At 43.6% G+C, this 26,540-nt stretch overlaps 1 long non-coding RNA gene across 2 annotated transcripts in view; it reads left to right on the top strand.

Moving 5' to 3' along the window:
* LOC127473362 (uncharacterized) overlaps positions 1 to 26,540 on the top strand; it is a 277,370-nt gene that overhangs the window by 185,780 nt on the left and 65,050 nt on the right. For both annotated transcript variants that reach the window (XR_007905379.1, XR_007905380.1), the window contains 3 exons: positions 7,341 to 7,454; positions 17,424 to 17,549; positions 19,181 to 19,270. This is a non-coding gene — a long non-coding RNA (uncharacterized LOC127473362). The remainder of the gene's footprint in view (positions 1 to 7,340; positions 7,455 to 17,423; positions 17,550 to 19,180; positions 19,271 to 26,540) is intronic.

Genomic DNA, 26,540 nt, shown 5'->3' with positions numbered 1-26,540 from the left:
CGAGCACAGCAGCTCCGACCAAAACCCTGCGGGTGATACCGTGGTGCAGAGAATAATTAAAAAGCTGCACTCGTTTCCCAGATGAGATACACTCCTGTAGTGTGTAAATCAGTCACAGTCCTGGAGGAATAATCCAGGCGGGATAATTGTGCAGGGGAAAGGCCCCAGACGTGATAGGGGTTTGCATTAGCAATGCCTTTTCATCCATCTGTCTTTTGACCAGAGCTAGAGAGGGCCAGAATTTGACTTATAAGGATGTTTTGATCAACTGATTATTTCAGTGACAGAGCTCCTGAAGTACAAGCTCCTGAAAATACCTTATTTGTGTACAGGAGCAGCTAGGAGCCAGGGACTGAAAGGTTTCCTTCTTCAAAGATTAATCTGTTTAGGATCTACCGGTTCCCTTATAATCCTGGAGAATTCAACCATCAGCTTAGCTGGGGGAAATATTTCACCTTGACTGTTTATCCACTGAGTACAGTGGAAGCAGAAACAGGACAAAGAAGAATCTGGCTCAGAACAGGCATTAAATTATATAGTTTATTGGGATGCTGCTGTTATTGATTAATTAGGCTGAAGAGGAGCTGGAGAGCCCTGATCATGGTCTGAGCATGATTGTGCTGTTCGGGTGTGTCAGGAGCCCTGTCGGACACCTGCAACACATATCTCACTTTTTGGTGTCGTTTGGGAGGGTTAAAGATGGAGAAAATGACTGGTACCAACAAGGATCCCAAGAATGAATGTGAAAGCAATGCAAGGGCAAATATATTTGTCCTGCAGTCAAATGCTTTTTACAAGTCCTGTGTAACTACACTGCCAAAAGGTGTATTCCACAGTTTAGAAAAGGCACTTTGGTGCTGTGGAGGAGAAAGCATCTATGACAGAGTCCACCTATGTATTTTCCTTTTTAAGATCATCTAAACTTTATTGAAGACTAAGCACAGAACTGAAAATTGTTGGTATTAACACTCTAGGGCATCCTGTGTACTGAAGAGTCAATTTCTTATCCTGAATACGTGTTCTGGCTGACAAATTTTGGGGTGTTATTTTGCCTTCTAGATATTCAGATGTTCTATGGACATCTGGGAATTTAATTAACAGCTTTTGCATGTATTTAGAGCAAAGTAAACTTTCCTGGAGCCTCGTGTTGGTGGGGAGAAATCTTATTTATGAACACTGGCACCTGTCATGTTAATTTGTACAAAGTTTTTGATTTATCCTAAAAGAACACATTACACAGTGGATTTGGAGGAGTTAAAGGGAACCTGCAGGGTGACTTTAATCTTTATATCTTTATATACTTGAGGGCATTTTACTGCACCTCTGTACTGCTTTCACTACACAATCATTTTCTGCTTTAGAAATGTAGCCATTTGGATCAATAGTTGCAGTACAATATATGGTACTTCTGATGGGAGCCTCACAGGACACCTAAGAAGCACCGTGGTAATTTCACAAAACGCTTGGCTACACTCTGAAATATATTTTAAAAGCAGAAGTTGGCAAAACATACACTGTGCAAAATTACAAGAGCCCTAATGAAATTGTGCTTACTCTACTTACTTTTATTAGAATTGGATTAGGAAAAATAGGATGTAAAGGGATGTTCCTTGCTTGAAACGTGGGTGTTTCAATGGGAAGCTCTAAATATTAAGGACTGGGCTGTCTGCATTTATTGTAGCAGCAGTTTTAAACTCCCGTGGAACGTGTTGGCTTGTTTGGAGGGATTTTTGAAGGGGAAGATTTCTAGCTGATGTGATAAGCATGTGTTTGCTGGGCTTGATTTAAACTAAAGCAGAAATAAAAAAGGGTGTTTGGAGAGACATTTACTCACAGAACAAAAAAAAAACCACCAAAAAGAGGATCTAAAAATACACATCCCTTAAAGTGTTAACAAACGTGTCCTGCACATTGCAGATTTTACAGTAAATTCTTTATCTATAAACAAACCGGGTTATCACAGCTGTTTATTGTACTGCTAGCCCTGATCCTAACCTTTATGTCTTTATTGCTTACATACCATTCCCTTGTTTATATGTCTGTACCAGCCTGTGCCCTTGAACTTGGCCCCGGCGAGCCCTGACCCGGCGCGCTCGCTCGCTCACGCGGGTCACGTCGGCGATCACTAAATGGGAGACAGGGCTGGCGGGCGGCCCACGGGCAATTAACACACTGCCAGAGCCCTGCCAGCACGGCTGGAGGGACAGACCACCGGCCACGGGCGGTGGGTTACGGCAGGGACAGGAAGAAACAGCAAGGAAAAGGGTGAGAGGGCAGACAGGATCCCCCTTGGAAGGTGTTTTGACTGCAGTGTGCGATGCCAGCTGTGTGACGCTCACCAGCGCCCAGCAAACCCGCCTGGAAAGCAGCCCTGGGGGCTACACTAGGAGGGGGTGATGCCTCACCACTACAAAACCATCAAAGCCCCCTCCTCTTCCAGCTGGGGCCTTGGCGGCGCATCAGAAATGAGAGGGGAGCCGTGTGCTCTTCCGCTGTTCCCCCCCCCCCCCCCGCCACCGCCGCGGCTGAGAAGCTGAGAGCCAGGCGTGCCTTGTTCTGATAACTCAGCAAAGTTTGGGGTTTGTGTGGACAAACAGCCCGTGCCCTCCAGCATCTCCACCAGCAGGGTTTGAAGGGCAGGACGGAGCGGGCAGTGCAGGGAAAAGCAGGGGCAGGGACGTGGTTGGGAAGATCTGCCTTCAGATCACTGATAAACTTCAACCGTGAGCCAAAAAGTACTTTAAACACACCCCCCCCCACCCCGATGTCCTACATGCTGGGTTTTAGGGCGTGAAAGACTTGGCTCAGCTCAGTGTGCTGTGTCACAGTGTTCCCCATCAGGACTACAGCTGGGGCACGCTGTGGGATGAGCCCAAGAGATGGACTGTCCGAAATGTGGGCAGCACCAAACATGCTGGGGCGGAGCGGTGTCAGTGTGTGCAGGGAGCCTTCCTCACCACCCCTCAGGAGCATCAGGCTGGGTTTGGTTTCAGCTAGTCAAACTGGCTCTCCACTAGGGACAAACCTCCTGGTGCAAACATCTCCGGGTCTGAATCAAATCCTTCATTTGCTACTAAAAATAATGGCAATGAATGGAGGAATTCGCAAATCCTCCCAGGGAAAGGAAATTATGATCCCATTAACCTACATTACAGCCATCACCATTAAGAGATACCATTAACCTGCAGTTCCCACACTGGCTTATCTGAGATACTACAGTCATCCCTGTAATTCTGGAGATGCTACAGCCATCTCTGTAATTGTGTGGTAACTCTTGGCAAACGCTGACTTTTTAATAGGCAGTATTGCAGCCAAGTACTTTGTCGGATTATAAACCCCAATCCACGTAGCCTTTCATGAGTGTTTTGGCTGCTCAGGCAAAAGCCTGTCTCAAACCACGCTTGGGATGAGAGCTCCAGAGCAGGATTGGGTCCCCTGCCATCTGAAATGATAGGATTTTTACTACCTCACAAGGTCATGAGCAGTCATAATCGATCAATACGGAGGATGACGGGAGTATCAAGAGTTTTAGTGACTTAACAGCATGTTTTAGGAGTTGTTGTTTCACTTTCCAAAGTAACATATAGATTTTCAGTGGTTTTTCTTCACACATTTACTGATATTCAGCCACCAAAGTGCTCTTGAGTACCCATATTTGGTGTATGAGTTTAACTCAGTCCTGCTAGTTGGAGAATTGGAATGTTGTTTTATATATATATATTTACAAACATATATATATATTTACAAACACATGGTCAATATCCTATTTCCTGATCTGTTCTACTTACTTTACACATTTAGGCTCTGATTGCAAACACTGATTCTGTTAAATTTAGTAATCAAATTTTCATATATTCAGAAGCTTGAATTTTCCTCAGCTTTTTACTTTGCGTTGTCCTGCCCAACAGCCAAAAATTTTGTTTTGTTTTATTCCTGTGGGGGTTTTTGGGTTTGTTTCTTCCCACAGAGGAAAGAAATGCAGGGAAGTCAGTGTGGTTTTGCAGTAAAGGAGCTGGAGGGATCCTCAGGACTCATAACTGGACTTACTTTAGGTTCTTTGTTTGGCCATAAACTAAATTCAATCCTTATGCCTCAGTTTCCCACCTGTAAGATAGTGGTGAGGCATTACACTCATGAGTAACATTAAGATATATTCAGTATTTGTCTGCTGTTCTCAGGCTGAAAAAGGATAGTTTCAGAGAAAGCTGATGTTGGAAATGGGCTGTTGGGCATCCACAAATCTCTCATGGTCTTAATTGTGGTGCCCAGGGGAAGATACTCTCCCTTTCCTTCCACAGCAGGTCAAAAAGCAGTTGAAAAGCTCTTGTAACATCACCAAAGCAAAAGGTCTTGGGGAGCTTCAGGTCTGAAAATCAACCAGACAACATGAGGACAGAGTCCTACAACCTTGGCCTCTGTTGCCACACTTGAAAAAAGGCAATAAATACTGTTTCTGACTAAGTGTGCTCCCTGCAGAGCTGCTAACTATCCTTCCCACTTGCCTAAGGGTTAACTGAGCCCTAAGAATGTGGTTGATATATTATCATAGCCCTGATGAAGTCATCAAAGAGTTCGTAAAAATGTGCAGTTCTCATACCCTTCTGTGAGAGATTTCAGAGGTTTTTTTTCCCTACCCTTGCAGGTTGTCTCTTTATAAAAGTAATTTCTCAGAAACATTCTCAAATCTAAAAATAAGCGAATCCGTCTGTTAAAGGCTACAGTAAAGCAGAACCTTTTTTTTCATAGGTTAAAAAAACACGCACCAAACAAACCCAAGTAATAAGATGTATATTTATGTAACAAAAAGTCTGATTTATGAAAAATGCTGTTGTGGCTTGTGATTCCACATGAAATGGTCCAGTCTCGGAATAAAAATTGTTGGATGCTGACATGTAGTGATGTGCAAACTCCCCTGCCTGAGCTGAGTATATTTCTAACTTTGCTCTAATTATCAATCACTTGATTCATGTCAGACCACTCACATTTAAATCAAGTTTTTGTGCTATTTAGACAGGTACTCTGTAAACACAGGGAGAAGAGATGGTTTCTGGAATGACTGGGAATGGCTGCCTGAGTGGCTGTCAGGAGTCCATGTTCTGTATGAACAAATTAAAAGCAGGAGTCTTTCATGCTAAATTTGTATGGCCCTCTGCACAAATTGCCCAATTTATTTAAGTATTTTCTGGAGGCGAGATGTTTTGGGTCACGAGGGTTGATAAGAAGCATTAAATAAAACACTGCAAGTCGAATTTAAGGATAAAATGAAATTCTCTCTGTGTTGGGTTTGATGTTCTTAATATAATCCCTGGTGGACAGTAGTCTGCATTACAAAACCTTCACACATAATTTGGCACAGTTTGGATGATTTGCAATCTCTCCCTCGCTCTCTCTGCAGAGGATGCCCTGAGCAGATCCTGTGTGGAGGCTGGGTGACCTCTCCTCTCTCAGGAGGGTGGTCTCCTCAGGTCACTGTTCAGGTCATTTCTGCAGCAGAGTAAGGAAGCTTTGACTGTTCCTTCTCTTGTGTGGGTAAACAGAGGGCTTCCATTTCGAGCACTACCGGTCCCTAACCTTCAGAAGCTCAGCAGTCACCGAGGGGGATGGGGAAGAGATGCCAAAAGAAAGTGCAGAGCAAAGAATGTAAAGAATTTTGCTTATCTGTGACAAGTTTCTAAGCGTGTTTGATTATGGTAATAAGGATACCTCATTAACAAAGGATTTTAAAGGCATGTACACCATTGATAATCAGCCCTGGCCAAAGTACATTGTACATTTTTAACTTTTTTTTTTCCCTACCAATGGGATACGTTTGAAATACAGCAGCACCTTAGTTAAAATGTGGAATGTCACTCGGTGCAGGAGGGTGGGGCTGTGGCAGCCAAGGAAGGAGCCCTATCTACCTAAGATAAAGTCCCCATCACCAAGAGATGACTGTAAAACATGCACAATTCCCAATCCTTAAAACTCTCCCTAATTGCAAAGCTCCTCATTGTTTTAACTTATCTCTGCCAGTGCTGTGCTGAATTAGTCCTTTGGAGTCCCTGAATGGCATCAAGGGAAGAGAAGAGGAAAGGAAGGATGGGAATGAGAACCAATGAGAAACAGAAGAGAAAGCAAGATAGCCAGAGAAAAGGAAAGGGGATGGGTGTTAAGTGTAATTGCCCTTTGGCTTCCTGTGAAATTGTAAAAGCTTTTTTGAACACCCTTGCTGAACCAGCCACACTGATGTTTTCTGCACCCCTGCTGCATGGGAGCGATCTGGTGCTGGCAGGGGTGGGGGGAAAGGAAAGAAATGGTTCAGCAAGTTTTCCTCCTCTGTTCAGACAATTTCTGGTGTGTGTCTTGCTGGAAACTGGCTGAGTGAATGTCCCCCACGACCAGCCTCTGCACTGATCTCTGTGTTAGATCCCTTGACCATCTCCCCCCCAGACCCAGTTCCCCACTTGTGGGTGGGAGATCCACCACCTCTGTGATCACCCCCTTTTTAGGCCAGTCTGGCACTGTAGCAGGCAGTTTTTTCACCAACAAGCACTCTGTGGGAATTTACTCCAGCTCCACCTGATACCTGGAGTATTCCCATTTTGGCATCCTTATCTCCTAATGAGTTTATAATCTAGAACAGAACAGTACCCCTGCTGTTCTCCTGCCTTCTTATCAAATGATTTCACAATCAGACGCATTCAGAGCTGCTTCTGACCCTGTGTGGGTTCCTCTGTGGGTGCTTTTCTCAGCAGGAATGGACCTGAGCAGAAATTTTGTGTTGTGTCAAACAGGAGAAAAATGAAACCCACCTATGCACGGCCCTCTTGCAGCTTGTTCCAGGGCTAACACTGGAGTGCTGGCTGCCCAGCTCTAAATGTGGATATAACTTAGTATTTCTTCTTCTAGTGCCTTTGGGTTGAAGAAAGCATTTTGACATCCACACACTTCTAATAAACTAAAGCCGTAACGAGGCTTTTTCTATTTGTATTGCTCTTTTGTTGTCTCCTATGCGCATTTACCATTGATTTTTGCCAAACTCCCCCATACTGTAACTGTGCAGTTATAAACTGGTGTTATTGAGGGGAACTGAGGAGGGAAAGGATTGCCATAAAATTACTGGCTGCAAACAAACACTGCAGCTCTATTTGGGTGTTTCTCAGAAACACCTGGAGATTATTGCATACAACCTTCCTAATCAGTAAATCAGCCAGCCACTGATTGTTTCCTTAGCCACATCAGGCACAAATGGAACAGCTGTTTAATTTACCTTTTTTTTTTATGGTAGAAAATTCATATCCTGAATCATCGATATCTTTATTTTGCAACATGCTGACATTAATTTTTTGCTTTTCTCTCAGTGTTGCTGTAAAAGACAGGAGGATCTGTCTGCATGTTCGAGGTGCGGCCTGATGTCATCCTTCAGGGTGGAAACCTGCATGGAAACCAAGCAAAACTCTCTGGAGCTCTCCCAAGTAAGTTGGGACATCCTTTCAAATCCAAGGGTTGGGTGAGGGGGGACACTTGCTAATGTGAGCAGGAACTGAAGGAGCCAAGGCTTTGCAAGCTCTAGAAACTCTAAAGTAAATGGCTTTGGTTGGCTTGAGACTGTGCAACAGCCAGCTACAACTGAATGCTTTATTGCTGTCTGGAAGTGTTTATTTTCTGAACATAAATTCAAGGGACAGATTCAAGGCATGTCTAGAAATAAAGCATATCATCATGTGAGCTAAGCTGACAAGGACAATTTACTGTACCCTGCATTCGTTCTGGGCCAATCGGAAGAGAAGAGGCTATTAACATCCTGAAATTCCCGCTGTTCGGCTCTCCCTGTCCCTTCACTGAACTCAGGAATGGCATGTATTAACCCCTTGAGGGCCTCCCGTGCACATCCGAAGAAGGGACACTTGTTTAGGCCCGGTAGACATGTGCAGTATGTCCAGTTCTTATTGACAGCAGCAGCAAACTACTTTAAGAGCCGTGACACGGGCTGCGCTGTCTGGAGGCCCAGCACAGGGTTAACGTCTGTCCTAGAGGCAGTTTTCGGTGCTGTGGATGAGCATTGACTTACTCTGTTTAAATACGAGAGTTCACTGGTCAGCTTGACCTTGAATTCTCTTGCAAAGACAGGAACAAGCTGACATACTGTTCGTGTTTTCAGTGGCTGCAAAGTTCAGGGAACACAATGCAACTGCAGCTCACATGCCGTGAGCATCACTTAGAGAAGAGAAGGGAAAGTTCATTTCCTACTTTTTAAATCCCGCCAGCAAGAAAAGTAACAAAACCAGAAGAGAGTCAGAAGGTAAAACATAAAGGGCACAGCAGCAGATATTGCAGAGGAAAGGTGCCATTCACAGTCAGGAATGTGTTATAATAAAATCCACAAGCAAAAGTCCACAGAGGACTGTTTGCATAGCAGCATTACAATATCTACATGTGTAAATAGAGGGAACAGCCTTTAAATCTACGTTACAGCAGCAACTGTTGGGTCTTTTGCCTGCAGACACACTGCTTGAAGTGTTCCTCCTGACTTAGTGGATGTCCTTGTATAGGACAGCACGATCAGCCCCATTGCAACATTGCAGCTGAGGGAAACATGTTACTCTGGCTCCGAATAGGAATATTCTGTGTACAGCACTGCAGAAGGGCAGTGCACTTAACTGGTCTCCAGCTCCTTCTTTTTGTCCTATCCCCTCTCTGCGTGGTAGAGGGTACAGATTCAGCACAGCAGCTCATTCCTGTCCCTTGTTCCCAGTGAAAAGCACATCTCCGCACCTCCTTCTGTGAGGAAAATATAAGCTGGATCCTCATGGAGTGCATGGGGACAGGGAAGCCCAAAGAGAAAACTCCTTATCGACTTTCCTAGGTTTTCTTTTAAATCAAGGCAGGCTCACTTGAAGCCTGGTAAGGCTGAAGGCACAGCACACCCAGGCACTCCTGCAGCTGCAGACCTGGACAGGCAGGAGCAGGAGTAGCCGCTGGATCCTGGGTCACGGTCAGTCCCTCAGACAGCTTCTCTGTTTGTTTATCACTGTGCCTGAGAACACACCGAGTAAGTCCACACATATTAAAAACACACACACTCCCCCCGCACTTTGGTCCCATTTTTCATGTGGGCCTTAGTCATTCCTCTGCATTTTGGCACAGAGTTGTGCAGCAGACTCTCTCTGCTATATTGGCACAATGTGCACAGCTGGAATAAAAATATTTGTTCTTCTGCCTTCTCCCAAGTCACTTGGGCTCTCTTCTCCCACTGAGGAGCCTGTGTCATTCATTCCCTGGCAGTACACAGGGCTTAAGTATTGCAACCTTCAGTACTAGACCAGAATAATATAAGAACCACAAAGAATCATTTATCTGGCATGACATATTTTATGCTCTTGTGTAAGTTTTCCTAAGGGAATTCTGAATGTCCTACTGGGTGACTGTAAAGACACCAAGGACTCAAAGTCATGGGCATCATCTTTATTACAAGCCCTAAAACACTCAGCACCAAGACAAAGCTGAGTAATTTTAACTTTTCTGAAATTAAGAGACTATATTGTGTCACCAAAGTCCTTCCACAGATCCCTTTAAGAGCAGAGTGGTTTGGGGCTGAAAGGATCCTCGTACTGAAATTGATCTTAATCTTCTATTACTATAGAAATGTTTCTGTGCTTTAAAAATACACTCCCCATTTCTTACTTTCAGACTACCCTAATCTCAAATTAGCCTTCTGAGCAAAGGTCAGGAGTGCAAGAGTGCAAGTCTTACTGGTTCAATTAAAGGAAATAAGACAAAATCAGACAGGCTATTGCAGAAGTCTTTGTCAACAACTTCCTGAATGCTGAGAGGCTGTTCAGGCATAAGCTGTCTATACTGCCAGATAATGCTGTTATTAGAAACACGTTAGTGTAAGAAATTAAAAAAAATAAAATAAAAGAGATATACATGGCTAATAGATACATTCATCTTGTGGCTTTCACAGTAGAAGTCTCAGACTAGTGCTTGTGATTAATTATTAATGTTTGTCATCTTGTTCCTTTTTTTGGTGTGTTTACAACTTAGCCTTGCCTCTCTATTTTTTTTCCAAGCCACTTGCACATAACAAAGCCCAGATAACTAAACTAGTAGCTGTCGTGCTATTACTCGCTTTAATAATGTCCTTAATAATGATGAAATGTTAAGTATAATGTACCAATAAATATTTTGGAGTCAGGGAACTGGCAGGTACGTGGGAAGGCACTTTGTGTTAACAGTTGATATACTGTTGTTGCACTTATGAAAACTGTGTTTAATGCATTTGCGTAAAGATCCTCTTTTTAAAATGATTTTCCTTTCTTCCTTTCCTTTTTTTTTTTTTTTTGGTTGTGTCCTTGTGCCTGAACATTTGACCCTGGGGGAGTAGGATGGAAAGATTGTTTAAACAGCAGAGAATTGTTTATTTCAATTTTCTCCCTCTTTTTTCCCCCTTTTCAGTTCTCTTTACAGGTAAATCACTTGCGATATGGGAGAATCTCAGAAAGTTCAGAGGTTTTGGGGCAGGAAACGCCTCCCCTCCCCCCGAAGTTTGGATTCAGAGCTAAATTTATCTGAATGCTGTCATTTCCCTGCTTTTCCTTCTCTACCTCCTTCACTACATTCCTCTTTCTCCCTCCCCATTCCCAGCCACCCAGATCTTATCCTTTCCTTGACCTGCAGCTCCCCCTCCCTCGCCTTCCACGGCTCTAAAATGTCCGGAGGCCTCGGCTGAAGGTGGTAGTTTCTCCTGGTGGTTTTTTTTTCATTCCTGAGCTGTACTATAGCGAAAAATGCTCTGTAATCCCCTGCCCTCAGAGGTTGTCTCCATCAACAGATGCTAAAAAAAGGTTTGGTGGCCCCTTAAGAGGAGAAGGCAGCAGTGCCCAGCAGAGGAGTCCAGGCTTGCTCACGCCTCGCTGGGTGCAAGTGTCTGCTGGTGATACAGCAAAGGCCTCATGCGGGTGCAAGCAATTTGTTTTAGGTAAAAGGATTCAGAAATAGGTGTGGAAGTTCCTCCAAATTTCCATCCTGCTCCTGCTTTCTATGACACGTTCTGCACATTTGCATCACTTATCACTATCTGGAGCTAATCTGTCCTGGTAGGGAATATACAGAGTTCAACAAGATCCTTTTCTTTTTGTTTTCCCTTTTTCTTTTGTTTTTAAATAATATAGTCTTGCACTGTGGCTATTCTAGTTTTTCACAGAAGTGGCAGGCAGCCAAAGACTGGAGTCATTATTTGCAAACTCTAAAAATAGAGTCAAGATTTATAGGAAGAAAACAGATATGTCTTGTTATAAAACCATGAATAAGGATTGGCACGAACATAACGGTTTATTCTTTTTTGATATTGGTTATTGTAAATTGCACTCTATCTTTCTGGGAGATACACTAGATAGTTCCAGTACGGAAACGTTTCCTTTACTCGAAAGTGCTGCAGAACTGCAGTTTATTTGTTGTAAAGACTTGATTATTCAAAGGAAGAGATAAGAGATGAGGTAGCCCCTGGGAATTTTGTGCATTGTTGGGGTGGACAGTTTGTTTTAAAAAAAAAGTATTAGTGATCTTCTTCTGCAGGTCACTGCTGATAAAAATTACATTCAATGTGTCTCTTTGCCCAGTGTAAAGGCGCCTCATGAGTTGCACTTCTGGTTAATACTGCTTGTTATTGTAAACCATGAACATCACATCCCTGATCTAGCTGTTGTTAATAACATTCCCTGCACTATCTCCTTCCTTGTAGGCTCTGGCAGGGCAGCAACGAAGGAAAAAAAAAAAAGGGTAAAAAGAAAAAAGGAAAAAAAAAAGGAGAAGCAGAGGCAAAGAGAGGGGGAGACTTTCACAAAGAGTTAAAAAGGCCTGATGAAATCCTTACAATGTACACCATATGGCTTGACATTTACCAGATTAGTTAAACATTTCTACTGGGGATAAATATTCCTGCACATCGATGTAAAGAAATTGCATGAGACAAGGGCACATACAGCATATTTATGCCATGGAGTAATCTTTTTTTTTTCTTTTTTTTTTCCTCCTCCTCCCTTCCCCTTGGCTAGCAGAATTCAGGTTACTGCATATGTAAGGGCCAAGTGTACTAAACCCAAACAAACCCTGCTCCTGTGCACTCCTGAGCTGCTGTCGATGTGGCTTCCAACATCGCCCCAAACACACTCAAAACCCCCAACCCAACCCAAAAAAAGTTTTGAATGAGCAATCTTGCTGTAAAAAAAATACCAAACCCCAACTCTGTGGAGAGGCTGAAACATTAAAGTTTGTCAGAATCTATTTGAGCACTCGGTTTGCCCGTCGAGCGATGACTGTGATGGCTGCCAAGCTGATTTTGAGCGGGTTGATGCAGAGGAGGTGACTGCTGGTGCCTGTGTCTGGTGTAGCCTACACCGCTCCTTGGTGAGCAGCCCTAAAGCCATAGATTTCATCTGATCTTTGCAAAGGCTAACATTTGTCTGCTGTCATTTTAGTGAGATTGATGACAGGCTGGGATAGGGGAGGAGGAGGGGGAGTGCAGCGGGATGAAGGCTGATCCCCACAGCCCTGATCGCTGGGGTCAAGTCTACCCGGAGCTGCTGGCCCAGATGCTCTGGTCAGCTGTGGCAGTGGCAGGGAGTTGCTCCTGCACCTCTCCAGCAGGAATTACATGGGGTTGTTACAGGAACTCGGAGACAGAAAGGCAGCACTTTGCACCTTATGTATCTTAGTAGATTATTCGCGTCACAAGCAACACAGAGCGAAATGTTATGACAACCATAAGAACGTAGTTTACTGCAGCTTAATGTGGCTGGGCAGTGCAGGGTAAAGCCATCAAAAAATGCTTTTTTTTTTTTTTTAAAGTTTCCAAGAGAAACTAACCAATGTGGACATGCAGCTATTTTTACACAAAACCCTGACTTTTGGCAAACTCTTTCCAGGCTATAGCAGAAAATGCTTACTCTTTATTAGTAGTAGTATTATCTCAGTGCCAAACTAAAAACCATACACTTTCCCACTTGGAGGCTTTCTTGTAAGCTAATGTAATAGGGGAATCTTCTACAAAGGACACATGTCCCAGGTTGCTGGCTGCAGCATGCAATATCCCTCGGAAAAAAACATCTTTCATACTTAGGCAGGATGAAGTCTGTGTATCTTTTTCCATGAATGAAAGAGTGAGTGAGTGACTATCAATGCTGAAATTTGATCTTACCTCAAAATCCTAGAGATTCGTGTTTTACCAGGCATACGTATCTACACAAGAGGGATCTTGGCACTTCTGGGAAAGAAATGCAAAGTAAGAGGGTTACTGCCTTTGTGGATTGGGAGTGAGAAATGTACCTGCAAATCTTAATCCCAATATTAGATTGGAAATCACTGAGGCAAGGGCTGGAAGCAGCCCTAGATCCTCTCTGGGAGCTGGAGGGAAGACGGGTGCATGAGCCAGTAACTCTAACAAGCTGGAATTCAAAAAATGCCCGAGCTAAAACTCCAGGCTGGGACATGTACAGGCTTGGGGGAATGCTCAGCTCCAGCCCCTCCTGTTCAGATTTACAGTGCTGAGACCAATACCATGCAGATTTTATCCACCCAGTGTCCCATCACAACAAAATGACATCATGTGAGGATGGGATTTTGGCTGCGGACAGGGACAAATGTAGTGTAGAGTATGAAAACAAGCTGTACACTTCTTATTCTTGCTGTTCAGAGAAGAGCAGAGACTCCCACTTGAGTGGGAGGGCTGGCTTGGGCCCCACATGAACCTTGCGCTTGGGTGATCACGGGTGGCTGGGTTGATAAAGAGTGAGCCAGAGAGATAAATACCCGTACAGAGGAAAATAAGAACAGATAATGGATTGGTGCAAGTCGCAGTATATTTCCTCCCAGTGATGAAAGGCTAAGAGTGAGTTATAGATCTTTCCTCACGATAAGAACAGATATTTCTTTCCAAATCATTTATCTATAAGATACTGAGATATTATTTAGGTCTGCATTGGTATTAATCTGGCTCTTTGCATTCCCATCCCAGTCCTTAGCAGGTGACAACATTCTGGTGGGGACCCCCGGAGGTTCTGTCTGCATCTCCCACAAGTGAGGTGTTGCTTTTCATCATTGGGAGCTGGGAAGGAAGAGGGAGTGTTTATCCAGGTGTCTCAGGTGAAGGTGATATGGCTATTTATGCATTACCAGCATTTAAATGTTGGTTTGTTCAGGTCCTTAGTGTACAAGAAGCATCACTGAAAGTGTTATAAGATCTGTTACTGCTCTGGGATAGAATTAACTTTAAAAAAAAACCCCAAACATTTACATGTCTGGGAGATACGACACGTGTGCAGCACGTGTGTGTGTGTGTTTGTGAGGGCGGGAGCCTCGGTCTGGAGAGCATGTGGGGAGAAAAATGCGGCGTGGTTTTGTCAGCCAGGAAATACCGGAGCACTGAGTTTGATAGTGAGGGAAACGGCTTTTAATTTTTTTATTATTATTGTTAATATTTCTACTAAGTAAATGTTTTATATAATTTTAGTAAATGCCCATTCCTCAGCCGCCTTCCCCTGAGGTGCCGCTGGTGAGGTGAGGGCAGGGTGGTGGGAAATGGTGGGGGCAGCTCCCACCCCTCCTCACAGCCTCCATGAGGGGATGTACCTCCAGCGTGAGGGGATGTACCTCCAGCGTGAGGGGATGGTGGAAACACCTGGGACAGGTGAAAACACCTGACCTAGAGGAAAGCACAAGTGAGCTGGGGCCGGCTGGAGGTGCCAGCCAGGGCTCGGGGCTGTGGGATGAGGGGTTCAGGGGCGATTGGGTGCCATGTGAGGGAGGGTGCCATGTTTCCTCTGTGAGGGCAGGTTGCCACATCCTTCCGTGAGGGCAGGTACCATGTTCCCTCCATGAGGGCCGGTGCCATGTCTCTCCATGAGTGCAGGTGCCATGTTCCCTGCATGAGGGTGAGTACCATGTTCCCTGTGTGAGAGCAGGTGCCATGTCCCTCTGTGAGGGTGAGTGCCATGTTCCCTGTGTCAGGGTGGGTGCCATGTTCCTCCATGAGGGCAGGTGCCATGTGTCTGCGTGAGAGCGGGTGCCATGTTCTGTCCAAAAGGGCAAGTACCATGTCCCTCCGTGAGGGCAGGTGCCATGTTTGATCCATGAGGGCAGGTACCATGTTCCCTCCATGAGGGCAGGTGCCATGTCTCTCCGTGAGGGCAGGTGCCATGTCTCTCCGTGAGGGTGAGTGCCATGTTCCCTGCATGAGGGCGAGAGCCATGTTCCCTCTGTGAGAGCAGGTGCCATGTCCCTCCATGAGGGTGGGTGCCATGTCCCTCCATGAGGGCAGGTGCCATGTCCCTCCATGAGGGCAGGTGCCATGTTCTGTCCAAAAGGGCAAGTACCATGTTCCTCCGTGAGGGCAGGTGCCATGTTCCGTCCATGAGGACGGGTGCCATGTCCCTCCGTGAGGGCAGGTGCCATGTTCCCTCCATGACAGCAGGTGCCATGTTGCTCATGAGGGCAGATGCCATGTTCCTCCATGAGGGCGGATGCCATGTTCCATCTGTGAGGGCTGTTTACCCACAAAGCTGGTGGCGGGTCAAGGGGACTCAATGCTCTGGTATATTTTCACCTGCTGTAATCTCAGCAGGAGCCTTTGCTGTCCTGTGTAAACCTCTGCTTTTGGATCTTAAGAGAAACCTTTGCAGTGGTCAGTAAATCCTATAGCACTTGCTCTAGTTTATGAGATTTCCAGTAGTGCACGGCTTTGGAAATTTGTCACTTGGTGGATCAAACAGCTCTGAGGGCACCGCAGATTTGGGATGAGGGGGGAGAACTCAACTGTCTCCATCTTGTTTAAATGAGCTTCAGGTTCAGTACATTAACGTGCTAATAAGGGAGCCTTGTGTTCCCACAGTGCTCTTACAGGCGTTCTCACACTGCTGACCTGACCTCCTTAATCCTGGCTTTCCTGAAGGAAAAGCTGATCCATCAGGCCTCCTGTACCTAAAATGGGATAAAAAGAAGCAATGGACCTATTTCAACACTGATGTTTCTCAGTTACCTCAAGCAGCCTTGTTCTTTTTTGTATTCATCGCTTATTTCCCTGGGAAGTGAAAAAAAAAAAAGGAAAAAACCCTCTGGATGTGAGGGCTCAAATCACTGAAGATGAGAAGCAGCAAAAGGAAATAAAGAGGTCAAACACCTAAGTTAGCTTATGATTAAAAAGAAATTAGTGGGACTATTTTTAATTTGTTTAAATATATTACTTTCCATTAAAAAGGTCTTCATATTTCACTACGTATGAGATGAAGTGTGTCACCAGAGAAAGATTTTTCAGTTTTAGTATCTTTTCTCTTAAAAAATTAGAAGTCCAATGCCACTGAAGTCACAGATGTGAAACCACTAGGAATGGCAGCAAGTGTGGGACTTTACCTGTACAATACACCAGGGTTGCCTTCCAGTCAGGCCAATTTGCAAGAATTCAGGGGAGAAAGATACAAGCTGTGTGGTAACAGGTACACTAGGGGTAGGTCTGTGGTACCACATAGCCCCCCAAATACTCAACCTCAGAATGTCGTGTAGCCTTGAGAACCAAAACTCTGCATCTCTGCACTCAGACACATCCCAAGGTGTTGGGTCCTAGACTAAGGAGCTGCTCTGAGCCCTCTTGGGAGGCTGAAGTGCATCTCATATCTGAGTTTAGCTGCCAGAGCTTACGTCTTTTTTTGTTAAATCTGCTAGACTATGGATATTTTCAGGCTGCAGCTGACAGAAATTAGAAAGGATAGTTGTAAACAAAGTTTTGTAATGCCAGAAGTCTATGACGGAGCTTTTTTAATCAGTGCACAAGCTGAACAGTGATCTGACTGTTCTAAGGCTTTCCATGAGACTGCTTGTTTTTCCATTTTTCTTTTCTTTCTTTTGTTAAATAAAGTTCCTTAACAGTCAGTATAACAACTGGGTGAGTCTCTGCAAACTCACTCATGGGGGAAATCCACCATAATGTTTAAAAAAAAAGTAACAAAACATTTGCTTAGGAATTTGTCACAAAACTCCAAAACAATGCAAACACCCTCAGTTTCATGTTTTGCTCCCAGCTGGAAAACCAGGCCAGAGTCACTGAACATTTCACCAAGTCTTGCTAACCTTCTGAGCTGAGTTGTGAGAAATTGTTCTTGACATCACATGAGCTGGGCCACAAGGCAGGACTAATGTGATATTTGCTGTCGAAGGTTTCCTAGGAAACATGCTACTTAGAGCACTCAGCTCTCCCTGCCACCCTTCCCACATCCTCCGGCTTCACCGGCTCCCACAGGTTTTGCAGAGGGCAGCGATGTCCCCTCTGACCTCCGGGCACCCTCGGTGCAGACCTTCCCAGCCGAGCAGAGAGGGGCTATGGAGACTTTTGAATCTCACTCTCCTAATTGCCCTTTTTTTTCCTGATTTATCCCTTTTTTTTTTTTTCCCCCCAGCAGTCTGCAGTGGAAGAAGTGAGAGAAACTAAGCTACATCCTGGAAGACTGGAGGTGGAGAGAAGGAAGTTTTAGCCTTCCCAGCAACCTTAAACTTTCCTGCCAAAGGGGAACTGGTGGAAAAAGGTTAGGAAAATCAGCAGATAACTTACAACTTTACTTGCCACAGGGCTCCTCATATTTTGCCTGCAGTTTGCAATGCAGTAGCTGTTATGATACATTACCTGTAGGGATTTTTCAGTGCAATGGAGCTCCCCAATTCATTCCCATAATTTCACCTGGTGGCTGTAGGTGCTGTCCTTGTCATCAGACCCACATAAGTGATTCCTGTCATTCAGGCCAAACTTTTCAGCTTGGCCATTTGGAGCAGCAGGATGGTTCCCGTTGAGGATGAGATGAATGGAGTCGGTTCACACATGTTAACCAAATGCAAATCCATAGATGGAAACTCATGGTCAGCTTTTTCCAATGCTATTTTCAGAACTTCCACAAAAGACTGTGCTGTGATTATATGTATTCATGATATGTATATCATGTATTCAGCTCAAACAATATTTGAATGATGCATTTAGAATTCTTCCTAAAAAAGGACCATGCTTCTGTAAACTGCACCATATTTGTAAAAGAGAGGAAAAAAGCTCTAGCTTGCTTTTCCTTTCTTCCTCTCTTTCTTTTTAATCTATCATTTCATAAGGCTGTTAGAATTGGTGTTAATGCTACATTACACACAGACACACTTCTACATAATCATATGCATTTGCCTGTATTCCATACATAAACAACCCTATGGAATCCCGACTCTTCATTGTTAAGTTTGTCTCCATATTTTTCAAAGCAGAGCAGCTCTGGGTGTCAAAGAGTTGCTTTTTTCACTCTCTTTCACTGGGTTTTACAGTAAATACAGCCAAAAAAATAATGCATTGGGAGTTTTGTGGGTTGGGTGGTTTTTTTGTTTTGGTTTGGGGGTTTTTGTTTGTTTTGTTGTTGCTGGTTTTCTTTGGGTTTTTTGTTTTTATTTTTGATTTGTGGTGGTTGGTTGGAGTTTTTGGTATATCTTATTTTATTTATTATTGTAAATAAATAGATTATTGTTTATGTGTATTTTATTTTGTTTGTATATTTTATTTTGTTTTGTTTTATCTTTCCTACCTGGCCATTTATAACTACCTATTTTCCCTCATGTCTCTTTCACTGATAAAAAAACCCAACAAACATTTTTTTGACTGTCATTAAGTGTCCTTCACATTGCCAATATTGATTTCCCCAGCCCCTTGGAGGCCAAGAGTGTCACCTCCATGATGCTCCCTGAAGCCACTGACTTGGAAAACAGGAGTGCTAAGGTTGCTGTTGCCAGACATTGGTTTCCCACATGGCAGGACTTAAGACAAGTAGCCTTAAGTCACTGGACTGATTAATTTCTCTCCATGATGCCATTCACTTCACCTTACCATGTTTGTGTAGTGAAGCTGTTTGGCCAACATGCCCTATGGGCCTTGTCTTAGTAATGAAAGTGCAGAGGGTGGAAAAGAAATTCCATTCTGGATCGTTTGGCTCTATCTTCAGTTTCTGATGGCATCCAAAAGATTGGGCTGGCTTTTGGGCTGGCTTTTCAGTGTGCCTTCAGGTTCAGAAGAGCAGCATCCCCTAGGCCCTGCAAAGCCAGTGGGGCTTCACCTGTGTAAATCTGGGCAGAACTGGGGTCTTTGTGGCCAGAGAAGGAACACCTGTAATACTCTTCTCTTTCTGTTCAAATCCAGAAAAGTTTCTTCCAAGCATTAAGACCGTGATGTCAGTCAGCTTCAGAGAAACAGCATCAGATCACCTGAGAATCAGCATGCAAACCTCAGGTCTGTACCAATCTCTTACATCAGCGTTTTTCATTGCAGAGTCAGGATTTCCTTGCGTGGAATCCTGGTGGTGGATTTGCAAATCAACCTCTACCTGTGAGATACCATCATGAAACCACATTGCTCACAGAAGGCAGAACTTTTCTGAATAGTGACAGATTACCCAACACATGAGATTCTGGAGGGCCACCCAGACAATTTGTTGGTTTCAAAGCACTTTCAGAATGTCAGTCCTCATGGCACCACATAAAATATGTGTCAGGGGCTATTGTTAAACCCCATTGCCTGCTGAGGAAGGGAGGAAAGGAGATTACAAAACCACAACTTGAGTTATTGTTGGAGGCAGGACTGGAACTCGGGATTTCCTGGGCAGATTACCACCCTTCACTTCTCCCTCAGCTGGTATAATTAGCAGTGTCTTGGATCTCTCTGATTCCCATGCAAGACCACATCTGAATGCATTTTTCTTTGAAATTGTCCATCTTAGGATCATTTCTGTTGTGCAGTTCTGGCTGTTAATGATCTGTTTTCTGCAGTGAAATGCTCACTAGTACACTGTAAATCATTAAGAGATGTAAAGGCATCCATTTGTGACTACTGATTTAATCTCTCTGGATTTTTGGAATTGGCTACCTGTAAAACTTTGGGAGCCAGGTCTTGAAAAAACCGGTCCTTTGTGTCTCTTTAATATTTTTGTTCTTGGCTGGTAGCCATTCAGACAGATGTCTTACATCCTTGAGATGAACTTAGTGCAGTCCTCATTGACCTAGCAAGCCATTTTTTCCCTGACGACAAGCTGGGATCACATTTTGTAATGACTGCTGCAAGATTGTCTTGTTAGGGAAAGGGCTAAGGTGGGATCGTCTTTAATGACAATGAAAGCACCTCATAAAACCTGATTCCTTGGTTTTACAGGCATGGCTCTAGAATTTTAGCCGATGCAGACTTAGTGAATCAGTCAGTCAAAAATTATATCAGTTGAAGTATAATGTTCATGGCAGTCCAAAAAACCTGAACATGTAGGTGATTTGGAGGGCATTTTGTTAACTCTTTAATTGGTCGTTTGAGTGCTGGAGGCAGTAGCTAATTGCCTGTAGGTCAGAGTAGTCCTAGAGCTTAGGTAAATGTATATTGTCATATGTCACATTTTCATATGGCTCCTTTGCACAGGTTGGTAAAAATGATTGCTGCATAATTAAAATTAAGACAAGGTGGGAAAAGTGATTCAATTAAACCCCTGAAGCCATTGCACAAATTATGTGAAGTACCAAAAACTAATGAATAGTTAAAACTAGTTTTATCTTTTTACTCTTCATTCTTGAATCCTGAGGGTATCAAAATGGCGATTGAATCTCTCTCAAAGTTCTCAGAGGTGAGTTTTTGGGTGGGCAGTGCAAGTATGAGTCAGCTCAGAGGAATCCAGGCCTTTTAAAATACCAGCACACAGAAACTTTGTTACCTAGTTGTTTTGAATTGAAAAGAACCAGACCTTATGCACAAGAGACCTTTTGGTTTCTCCACCAGCCCAGAATTATTTTGAAAACATCTGCAATATTTCACTCTGCATGCAGCAGGTATTATATACCAGGGAGGGTGATGACAGTAAAAATAAATGAGATATGTTGTAACCAAAACATCCCAAGTTTTACATCATACATTTCACAACCTCAGCAAGCATCCTGCGCTTTGACTTGAAGGCTGAAGGCGTGTGGTAGTTTTACAAATGTCTATTAGTATTAACAAATATGTTCCATTATTAGACAGTGTGCCACTGACCCAACCTCCCGGTGCAAGAGGTGAGTTAATATGGCTTATAAAATACAGGAGTGCTGCAGGCACAGGCTGTGGAAATCAGAGCCCTGGCTGAGCAGGAGGTCTCTTTGCATTTCGTGGGACAGCTTACTAGAGGCCTGAACATGGGCATAAAAACTGCCTCCCAGCTCAGGCTTTTTATGGTTCCTGTCCTTTCCCAGAGCAATACAACTTTAGGAGCTTTAGAGCAACAAGGTCTGCACCTTTGGATACTGGCAGTGTGCTAATTCTGGCTGGGTTTAAAATGAGAAAATTAAGATATGTATGTATGCGCTGTCCCTGAGATTTTTAACAGAACGTTTTAGTGGCTGAAAGTAGCAGGATGCTGAGAGTTGTGCTCTTCCACAGTTGTTGTTTTTTGGGGTTTTTTTGCATGGCTCTTTGCTGTTAGCTGTAAACCTCCATTTCTGGGACACAGAATGTTTCTTGGCCAGGTTAACCAGGATTGTGAGTGTCTGCACAGAGAGGACCTGATACATGGAAACTGGATAAAACAGTGCACGTCACAACGAAATAAAAAAGTCTTGTTGCTCTTCATTAGAACAGATACTTCCCTGGAAGATGTTTAAAATATGCCCTAGTAGAGTGTCTCCAGCCATCCAAGTAGAGGTGTCTGCAGACATTTCCCCTTGCAGGTGTAGATTTATAGTATAAATGAGGGACACTTTTTATGCTTCCATCTCTTCGGAAGTTATTCTCACGCTGCATTTGAAAGTAACAGTTAAAAAACTTGTTCTTATGCTTATCCAAACTTAATCAGAAATCTTAAATAGAACTAATTATTGTCACAGGTAGCATGTTCATCTAAGTACTGACTTTATCATGCAAAAAAAAAAAATCCCTGCTGAAGACCAGGGTGATTCAGGGAATAGTAGGTTATGGAAACATGATGATGTCAACTCACTAGATGAGCCCTTCATTAATGAGTAAAGCTTCTGTAGGTAGAAAAAATAAACCTTCCTAAAGATTTCTGTGGATCAAAACCCCAAGAGATGAGAGCAGAGTAGAGAAGAAGGAGAAAACTGAAACATAGGAGGTGTTCAAATCACGTGAGCCCTCTGCTTTCCCATGCTTCCTGGTGGAAAAGCAAACAGCCAGACATTGTCAGGAGTGTCCTAAAAAGTCAAAATTGTGAGGGGACACATTGCAGTCTCCCCCCAAAATATTTTCTTCAGTCTTTTTTTGGTGTGTGTTCAGCTTAGACTGCTGGTAATCAGAGGCAAAATTTCCAGTGCCTGTGATTCAAGAAAAACACTGCTTATGTGATTAAATGGGGTGTTTTTTCTGAAGCCTTTTCTGTGTAGACTTGGCCTGAGACCACCCAAATGCCAGGTAAAGTACTGCATGAGACAAGCCAAAGTTTTCCTTCCATTCCAAAGGCATAAGCAACAGGCTACAATTGCTTTTATAAATGCAGATTGGGAGTTTTAGGAGGCTACCAACAAAAGCCAGGTTATGGTATGGGCTGTTGTGGATTGCACCAAGAGAGCGCTGAAATTCCTGCTCTGCGTACGGGAATGTGGAAATGACCCAGGAGTGTTTGGGATGCCTTTGTGGATTTCATGTATATATACAGTATTGTATTACATTTATAGAGATGTATATGGCAATACCATACAGGACTAGTATGAGACATAAAAGTTGTTATGTGACAGATTCACAATTTTTCCTCTGTGTATAGAGAGTGATTCAAGGTCATGGCACCAAATTCATCTTTCAAAAGGGCCTCATTTCACTGACTACGGAAGACTTGAAGCAGTGTCCTGTATTTACTATAAAAATACATATTTAAATATATTAAAAAAAACCCCAGCAGTATTTTGACCTGTTAATATGGACCTTTTCAAGGAAAAGTGCAAGCTATTGCCACCAGCCAGGTCCATTCCCATACCTTGCAAATAGCAAGTGTATGCAAAGAGTTTAAAACTTGGATTGAGGATGCAGCCAGGGTTGCTGGTGGAGGAGCCAGGAGCACAACCCCTGCCTGCTGGGCTTTGTGGAGAAGACCTACACAATCAAAGCTGTGGAAGGTAAAGGAATGCATTGGGGCTTTGGAGAAATTCTTTTAAAAGCCTCTGGAATTATGAAGACAAGTGAGAAAGGCCTTCCCTAGACTTTCTGGAGAGTGAGTCACTGGTGAGTTCCCCTGGGAACTGAGGGAGGCAGCAGGAAGATGGTAATGGCCTGTTAAACTTGATAGGACGTGGTGGGTGGTGGGACCATGGCATTTCCAAGTGTTTTCACGAGCAGGCAGCAGAAGGAAGTGAACATTGTACTTCCTTTGGGGTACATTTTCCATGCAGCGAGGTAGGGATGAGAAGGCAGCTGCCTTCTCCCAGAGAGCCTGGAAGCACTGAATTTCCCTCTGGGGTTGCACTCCTCTTGATGTGCATTGGTAGTTTAATGGTATTGTCTTGTAAAGAGGAGGTTTTAAAAGATGTTTTTAATACATGAGACAAACTTATTACCAGTGAGTCTGAGGACTCCCCATCCTTGTGTTATCTCAGGGAGGCACAGCCCTTGCTCACAATACCTCGTGTGCAAGGACCAAAAGCATAGACTGTTTGAAGCAACAGTTCTTGTGTCAGCCCCAAAAAAGGCAGGGATATGAGATATTCCTTTGGCAGTGTGGTTGCCTGGGGATGCATCTGGAACGGAAGGTCTGCTTTGCCATGAGCGGAGCTATTACAGTGCTGTTACAGCCTTTCCAAGAGGATAATGTTCTTTGGGTGTTCCCACCTTCTCTTGGCTTACACATAAGATGACAACATGGCTGAAAAGACCCTGCTGGATGCCCAGAAAGGGACAAAGTTAGTAATGATCAGCGTGCAAAGAAAGATTAGACATGAACAGAATTGGATTGATTGCTTTGGACAACTTTACGACCTTTGTTTTCCTTCCTAAATTTTTTGTGGGTTGTTTTGTAGTAAAATAAATCACAGCACTATGCAAACCCCCTGTAATGTCACTGTATTTTTGGTGACTCACAATTAGCCTTGATAACCCAAAGGATGCAGGCGAGCATATGTCATGGGTGGAGTCAGGAATAATGTGCATCTTTGTGTCTTTTGATGTATGACAGATTTCTTCAGTCAGATGCAGGCCTGGCTGAATTCAGCCACCTTGGCCTGGATATTATCCATGTGGCTAAAATTGCCAGTCCATTTACCCTGGAAATTATTACAGTGGTGCATTGCCAAATGCACAGTTGCATTGTTCCTGTGCTTCGTGCTGTTGGGTGTTAAATGTACCTCTGAGCCTTAAGCAAGTCTAGATTGAGTGTTTTTTGTTTACAAAAAACATTGGAGTGTGTGTGTGGAATCTTTCAGTGTTCTTTCAAAATCTACCAAAACCTTTGTCATTTACTTCTAGATTAGGTAGTTATGACTTAAAGGATAAGAAGGAAGTAAAAAGGCTTTGTAAGAGTTCAGATGATGGATCACTTGAATTTATAGTGGGAAATCTGCTTCAGTGAAGGCTGGAGTAGGAGCTAGAGTGGGAGCCAGAAAATTCTCCACTCAGCCAGAGATCAGTGACTAACCCAAGTTTGTGAGCCATAAAATGAGCAGAGTGCTGAGATCTTAGATAGGTGCTGATGATAAGTGTCCTGATGATGTGGAGATGAGGGTTCTCCTATCCTTATCTACAACAACTGTTTGCATGGGAATACATAGAGAGGGACTTTGCTATGCTAAAAGAACGCTGAATGCTGGGACCATCCTGGCTGGGATTGTGTGAGTCCCTCTTTAAAGGTTGAACATGCTCAGGTATCCCTGAAAAGCAGCCATTTGGGACATCTTGTCTTCTGGAAAGCTGTCAGGATCTCCATGCTTAAGAGGCATCCCAAGCTGGGGAGGAGATGTTTGTTTTCCAATTAACTCTCATCTAAGGAATAGACCTAAAAGAATCAGCCCTCCTTTAGGAAAATTAACTGCAAATGACAAATGCTTCGCTGTTGTTCCCAAAGCAGGGAGATTCTTTCTGTCAGGGTCACCCATTGTGCAATAAAAGTTCTCTTACAATTCCATGAGGAGATAGTCTTATGTCTCCATGGGGAAAGGTTCATCTTTCTATGTAATTCTTCTTTCAGGTAGGATAAGGAAAGCAATTGCGAGGATTAAAGAGTCACAGCTCTCCTGAAGGAAGCAGGACAGCAGCCCTCCCTGGGAACCAGCACTGCCCATCAGGGAGAAACTCTGTCCTTGTCATAACACACCACACATTTCACTGTGCAAAGGTTGAGCATAACACAAACCTACATCTTAGTCAATAAAACCTGCACACAGAGAAGAAATATTATGCCCTTTCTTGTTTGTTTTGCAGAAGAGAACAGAGGGTAGCTGGCACTAAGAGAAATCTATTTTTTCTTTTCATTTTTGGCTTTCGCTGCCATTTTTCCTCTGTGGAAAGAGGGAGACATTCTGGCTGTAGTTGCATCTGTTTTCACTATTACCAAGAACAAAACTCCCATTTTTCCAACTGAACTTAAAGTCCAGTTTCCTTCAATAATTCCTGAATCTTTCTCACATGATCAGCTCTTGTCATGATGAGCATGAGAAGGAAACCAGGAAGGGCAGTGCAGCTTTCCAAAGCAAGATCTTTAAGACTCTTTCCTGGAAGTCTCACAAATCCGGGGCAAGGTTTATTACAAGGTTAAATTACAAAATTACATGGCTCTAGATGACTGGTCTGTTCCATGCTGCCAGCTCCTGAAGCCTGAAAGGCTCTTTGTTAAGGCAACCACTAAGCCTGGTGGTAGCTTGCAAACCAAAATAATCCCACTGCTCTCTTGCATGGATTCACCCTTGGCTCGTGGCAGTTGACAGTCAGGGTGCATGTGACCAAGTGTGTTTGAAACAGTGCAAATGGTAGATGAAATATAATGTGCCTTTTCACCTCATTTTCTTCCTACCTGCTTTCTTCCATTTCCCAGCACAACAGCATTTTTTTAGCCCCCTTTTCCTCTCCATCTGGCATTTGCCTCCTTCCTCTTTCCTAGCAACCCACAAATGTTTGCTGCTGTCTTGGTGTTTGATAAACAGGGGCTAATCTTGAAGTAGCACATCCACCCTGCTGGCCATGCAGGAGGAAGTGGTGGTTTTCCTCAGAGCACTCCTCTGGCAGCAAGACCCCACTCCCCACCTTCCCCTTCCACCCCTTCTCCTGCATCCCCATACCCAGAGTGAGCCCTGGGCATGGGGGCAGAGAGGTCCCCGCTGAGCAAAGATGATTAGATTCTGTTCAAAATGAAAAATGTGATTGATCAGATGGATCAGACAGAAGATAGATTATTTTTCCTTTTTTTACTTGAGTAGCTTGAAATTTTAATAGTAAATTGAATTTTTAATAATTGTAATACTTTTTAATTTGTTAGTTTTAGACTGACCGAAGGTAAATATCTACAATTTGAGCAACATTGCTTTGTTCCAGCTGGACACTTGGTATTGTTTATTTTTAG

This window comes from Manacus candei, unplaced genomic scaffold, assembly GCF_025592945.1.
Source record: "Manacus candei isolate 608988 ecotype Guabito, Panama unplaced genomic scaffold, ASM2559294v1 h1tg000035l, whole genome shotgun sequence".
Taxonomy (NCBI): domain Eukaryota; kingdom Metazoa; phylum Chordata; class Aves; order Passeriformes; family Pipridae; genus Manacus; species Manacus candei.
Note: the sequence above shows the minus strand (reverse complement) of the source record. Positions and strands in the feature narration are given on the sequence as shown.